The sequence below is a fragment of the Cryptomeria japonica genome, chromosome 10 (assembly GCF_030272615.1).
Source record: "Cryptomeria japonica chromosome 10, Sugi_1.0, whole genome shotgun sequence".
Taxonomy (NCBI): Eukaryota; Viridiplantae; Streptophyta; class Pinopsida; order Cupressales; family Cupressaceae; genus Cryptomeria; species Cryptomeria japonica.
In genome coordinates, this window is record NC_081414.1 from 90,606,259 (window position 1) to 90,613,300 (window position 7,042).

Here is a 7,042-nt window from a genome sequence, read left to right on the forward strand (position 1 = left end):
TGACGTGGAAACCCAAATGGGAAAAACCACGGTGGGGATGAATACCCACAACTATTTTGAACTCTTCTGAAGTTCGCCCTGTTAGGAGCCAAGCCTATTAAAGCTTTACAAAAGTCCTATTAAGAATAGATCCTATTAGGGACCACCTGGTTAAGGGATTGACTATAATGCCCTATTAGAAGCAATACCCTGTGAGGAGTAACCTCAGTACAGGATTTGAAATCCAAGCTAATGGACCACCTTGTTAGAGGATTTGAATTACACTAAACTTGTTAGAGCTTACCCGGTTAGGGGATTTTACTACTGTAATTGTTAGAAAACAAGAGGGATTTGCTGATCTGTTTGAATAGCACTACACTTGATTGTTCAAATCCTTTTCATGCTCCTATCTTCCTTTACACAAACTACAAATACATCATCTGGTTCGGCAACCACACACAACTACAACTTTTTCTAACATTTCAACAAAATAACTCATCGACCTTATAAACAAATCATCAGGTAGATAACACAATAAAAAGCTAATTCTAATAGAGATTACAAACAAGTCGTTTCAAGTATGACCATTGGATTACATAATAATCTCTTCATATATTCAAGATAGCCTCGACCGCTCCTTGATCACCGCTTCCTCGAACTCAGTAACTCATCACGCAGTTTGCATTACATGCAATATACTTTCTCATTTCCTAGATAAAAACTGTTATCTCAACGCACCAAAAACACTTTGAAACTCTTCTCATAAAACATGCATACATGTCACAATAATTACCGCTCAACATCAGATCATAAACCAATACAACCAATCTATAGACACCTAAAATTAAAATTTAATTAATTTAAGCCTATCAACATAATTAATTAATTTAATTGTGTTCTCGTTGTTCCTCTCAGAATCAATTAAATCTAATTTAATTAATTCTATCACTATTTTCCAATAATTAATTTATCAAATAAATTAATTATTCCCCTATTATTCTAAAGTCCCCTCCAATAATTATTTCCTCTAAACCCACTCAGTTAATTAATTATAATTAATTAACCTAGTCATGTGATTCCTACTAATCACTTTTCTTAATCCCACTTAGTCTAATTAATCCTTCTAGAATCTTTCATAATCATGATTATCATTATCCCTCAATTTTTAATTCCCACTCATGTCACATCAACATTGAGTCTCTTAAATAAATTCAAATTTCTTTGAATCCCTCAATGCATCCTTATTTTGGAATTTTTAATTCCTCATGTTTGAAATTCAAATTTCTTCCCCACCCCTTTTCCCAAGGAATTTTATATTCCTATTTATTTTCCCAAGGCACCCTTGATCCATGCCTTCTATCTAAAATGAGTCTCAACCCATCATGATCAAATCAATCTTGGCCCTCCACTGGGCTTCTCCAATCTATAAATTGGAGCCTATTCTCCTCACAAATGATCAACTTCTCATGCATTGTCATGCTACTCTTTTCTCCTTGATCCAAATTATATTCTTCATAGCCATCATAATGTCTTCATGATCCTCTATCCAATCCTCTTCTAGTCTTAATCCTCATCTCTCTATCACAATCCAATCCAAATATCAATCCATTAATCTTGTTGAGCAAAGGAGACCAATCCACATCCAAATCAAGCAGGCAACACATCAAGTGGAGCATCAAGGGCACATCCTCATCATCCACTTCATCAAGCTCAACCTAAAGGAGAGGTAAAATAGCAAGGTATAAATTGTTATTCTTTATGTTTTATGTGTTTGAATGCTTCATTTGAATACTAACCATCTAAAATCACCTTGCTAGTTTTTATCCTCTTCATTTTGGCACACCTGGTGGGACCCACGTCCCTAAATCTAACATTTTTGTGAGTTTTTGTGAGTGTACAAGTCGCAGGTATTGAAACCGTGTGACCACTTGCAAATTAGCGCAAACGACTCGGGTTCAACACAATGGAAAGACCTTTTAGCGTGTGCGTAGGCGCATCAGCGCGAGCATAGGCGCACTAGCGCGGGCAACCTAAATTTAAATTAATTTACCGCTTCCATTTTGAATTCTGCTAACCTTTTCTGGTCTTTTCAATGTAGGCGCACGTGTTTCAGTGCGTACGCCCATGTTTTAGCGCGTGAGAAACTGTATCAACGTGATTGTTTTTGGAATCTTGCCCTATGTAAGAAATTTGAATTTTTTTGAATTTAAAAATCTAACCGCTAACTTCTTTGAATTTGAAAGTTTTTGTGTCTTTAGCGCAAGTGCATATGTTTCAGCATGAGTGAAAGCATTTCAATGCGTACGCAGGCGCTTTAGCGCGTACGCAGGCACTTTAGCGTGATCGATCCTGAACAACGTGACAGACAGGTATAAATCATTAATTCAATTTGTGTTCATTTCCTTTTATTTGTTTAGATTTCGGCCCACTACAACGCGTACACAGGCGCTTCAGCGCGACTGACTGCATTTTAGCGTGTGTGCTTTTTGTGCAGGCTAGTAGCTATTGATATTTTTTTTATGAGTGTTGCAGCTTCTTCGACTGTCCAAGACCTAAGAAATACAAAAACTACTAATCCAATTGTTTTGCAGGTTGCCTAGGAGGTTCAATCAAACATTGTGTCTTTTTTTTTTAACTAGGCACCTAGATATAATTAGGGGGTAAATAAACCATTGTCTTTTGTGTTTGTGAAAAGCTTAAAGGTAGGAGAGTATGCTCTTGTCTATCTAGATGATCAAAAATCCAGACCCTCCAAGCTTTTCATGTGTGTCGCATGTTTACCCTTAGCGAACCTATCCTCCCGAGTTGTTCTTTGAGCCAGTGAGAGGGGAACTACCCAAGTGAGTACACCCGCACCTGGGGTTCCCAACTCACTATAATGAATAGGCCATTAAGATTGAAAGAATCAATGGTTGGGGCTATATGAGAGTTCACTCTCACATTGGGTGCTTAGTAGGATCCTAGAGATCTCAATCACGCTTGCGTGACTACTAAGTTATTGGTGCTTCATTGGGATATATGCCTCAATTGCGCTTGCACAACTGCGAAGGGTAGATCCTAATGGGAAGCCATATTAAACACCTTGTGCATAGTGGCCAAAAACCTTCTAGTCCTTGGTGCAAGAGGTCGGACCTCTGAAGCCGCCCATATTTTTTACGGCCCTTAGTAGAGACACAAAGTTCTCCATGAGGAGTTTTCATCGGAATTGATGCTTGGCTGCCCCAAAGAAGTGAGTGCCATGGAGGAGAGCTAGTGGGGTCAAGCATCTAAGTGTCCGCTCTGGGTAAGCGTAGCTGGGAAACCAATTGTGATCCATTGACTATTGTCCTTACTTGCCATACGATATATTGTGAAGGAGCATGAGTGTCTTTTGAGTCTAACTTCTTTTGACCATTGTGTTTTCTTTACATGATATCTCTTGCCAAGTCCATCCCCCACAACCAATCAATCATCCCTCTTTCTGAATTCCATCTTGCCATCATCAAATATTTAATCCATTTCTATCTATCCAACAAATTCTCGAATCCCCAACCCACTTTCATCCATTCAAATAATCATCCTTCCTCAACCAATATTTTTGTCCAAATCATTCATCTGACTTTGGGTAGCCTCCACCTTTATTCTTCCTTTTATATATATGTTCTTCCATAATCATTCTCCCTCTAATCTAGTCAAATCTCCGAAATTCCAATCAATCAAATCCATCCATCTTCCTAATCCGGTTATCCAATCCTCCATCAAGCAATCATCCAATCCTTTAATCCAATTCATCGTCAATTCCAATCAAGTCCTAATCAAAGGACCAATCCAAATCAAATCAAATCCAAATCCAATCAAGTCCTAATCCAAGGACCAATCCAAATAAAATCCAATCCAAATCCAATCAAGTCCTAATCCAACGACCAATCCAATTTTATCCAATTCAATCCAATGCAATCAATCAATCATCCAATCCAATCAAGTCCTAATCCAAGGAAGAATCCAATCAAATCAATCAAAAGCCAATCCAAATCAAATAGAATATAATCCACCATCATTTGAAGCCAATTCCTAATCCTCATCTTCATTTAACATCATCTTCATAATCTTTCCCCTCAAAAACATATTCATCCAATTCTAATCTAATCCTTTACTCTCAACATGAATACCCAAAATTTCAAAGCTTGGTATGAGAAGATGCTCATGGAAATTCATGAGCCTGCCTACCAAGTTAATCCCATAATCTGCCACTCGCCTATCAAACCTTCATCCATCCCATCTCAACACATTACACCCAATCCCAATCTATACCATATATTTTATCCTTCCCCTACCTTCGACAAGGGAAATCCATCTTATTTCCCTTCCATATCTCCATATTATCCCTCATCCACATTCTCCTTTAATCCAGTATGTATGATGAATACTAAGAGGGGGGGGGCTGAATTAGTATACCAAAAAATACTATAAACAAACTCTTAAACAGTTTAGCAGATAACCGGTACAACAGTTTCACTAATAAACCGGTTAAGATAAATGCAAACCAAATAGCAAACAAAGCATTCACTCACAAGAGCACAATCACAATAACACAAGATATTTGACATGGAAACTCAAATGGGAAAAACCATGATGAGCAGAAACTCACAAGTAACTATCTGTAAAATAGAAACCAGACCGGTTAAGGTCATACAATGTTCTTCACCAGAACAGATCCTGTTAGGAATCTAGATCTTTGTTAGGAGATAAGTCCTATTAAAGACTACCTTGTGAGAGGATTTCAGATCCACAGTTGTGAACCACCTTGTTAGAGGATTTACAAAGGCTTTGCTGGGCCTACCCGGTTAAGGGTTTCAGACTTGTCAAGGATGTGAGTAATCAACAAGTGAGTGATCTAGCTAATAGCACAGTTTGCTTAATTAGATCCTTGATAGCTCAATGTTAATGCATTTTAGCATTACTTCAGTCTTCAATATCTCCACACTCTAACTCTTCACACGGACCTAATCTGATCTACAATGATCACACATAACCTCTTCTATCACACACATCTCTATCATACATACAAACCCTAGAAATGATGTCCTTATATAGGAATTTGATTTCATGTCGGTCCAATAGGATTAGATTACAAGTTCCTAGGTTTAGTGCATCTGGACACGTTTGTTAACACGACACAAAATCACCACCAAAGTGTTGGTGGATGATAAATCATCACACATTACAAAAATACCAGTTGGTAACTCATCATAGAGTAATACCAGTTGGTAGCTCATCACAAAATAATACCGGTCAATACAATATACCAATTACCAGTTGTCAAAAATGAAGAATGAAAAATGTTAACTATAGCTTTGTTCTTTCGTACCACTTGCAATCCTCAAACCGCTTGGGGTCTTCATACTGCTTGAGCTCTTCAGTCAATCTGTGATCGGTAAACATCTTCTACAGAATACCAATAGTCTAAAGACTATACATTGAATAATGCACAATACCGTTTGGAACAATTACCGATTGAGTCATAACTCATACATTAATAAAGTGCGTGTCCATCATCAAGAAAGTGTGTCCATCAATGACAATCAAAACATCATCAAAATGCCAATAATCTCCCCCTTTGGCATTGATGGCAACACTTAGGAAAATTTTGACATCCAAGTGTTTTACAACAAAAAATTGCCATAATCAAAATTACTCCCCCTAAGCATATACATATCCCTTTTGTAGAAATTACAATGTACACTACTCCTCCAAAGTGGTAACATGAAAGTATACATAAAATGGTAATATTCACCAAAATTTTACTTGTATGCTATTCCCCCTTTGCCAACAATGACAAAGTAATGCATAATAACCCCTATTTCCTTATATATATAAAAATAGAATAAATGTTTATGACAATAAGGAATGAAACTTATCAAAAATAGATTTAAATCCTGCATAAAAGTTTTCATGGCCAATGCCCATGACTCAAGTAACAAGGTAGCAACCTCACTTTCAGTCTACATCTGGAATAATAGTTCTTCCATGGCATCAATGGTACTCATCTCTTGAGTTACTGTGATATCTTCCAGATTGAGAAAACATTTCTGAAGAATCTGCAGTCTTGGCAATAAGAGCAGTTGAAGCTCCTACAAATCTCTAGTCTGGTTGCAGATTTCTGATTCCACCTTGATAGTCTGAAGCTGATAATGATGAATGGTTTGCCCATATGTAGTGAAGGAATCATAAGGCATCTTGAAGTTGCTTATATATTCCCGTAACTCTGATTGGAGTTTATCTTTCTGTTTGAGAACATCATCACAAAATAGATGGGGTTGGCAGATTTTACTTAACAGTAACTTACCCTCATCCATAGCAACACTGATATCCTTCTGTTGTTTTAGAAGTTGTGACCAGAGCTCATTCAATTTATTGAATAAGGCAACATTGAGTGCCTTTTCATGCTTCTTCTTTGCATTTGGTTCAGCAACATCTTCCAAGCATTGTACCTCGTCCTCCATAACGGTACACAAAAGTTTAAGCTTGGACAGAGAGGAATCGATACTGGGGAGGTTGGTACCAGGAATCAGACTGGTAAGGGTGTCAACCGCAGTTTGTATGGCATCCCTTTCCCTTTTCCTCCGTAACTCTTCTAGTATTTCCTGTGCCAGTTTGATACCTCACAACAGCTCAGACTCATCTGTTGATTGAAGGTCAATAGGGCTGGTGGTGTCAACCAGTTTGGTCTGACTATCGGTTGCCTTAGGAGTCTCCGCTTGTTTGTTTTTCTCTGCTTCCTTCTCCTTTTCTGTTCTTTTCTTATCCTCTTCTTTCTTCTTTTTCTCTTCTTCTTGTTGCTTCTTCAGTTCTTCCTTCTTCTTCTCTTCTTCCTTCTCCTTTTCCTCTTCCCACTTTTTCTTCTCTTCATCCTTCTTCTTTTCTTCTTCTTTCCTCTTCTCTTCTTCTTTTCTCTTCTCCTCTTCTTTTCTCTTCTCCTCTTCTTTCCTTTTCTCTTCATCTTTCTTTTTCTCTTCCTCTTTTCTTTTCTCCTCCTCTTTCTTCTTCTCTTCCTCTTTCTTCTTCTCTACCTCTTCCTCTTTCT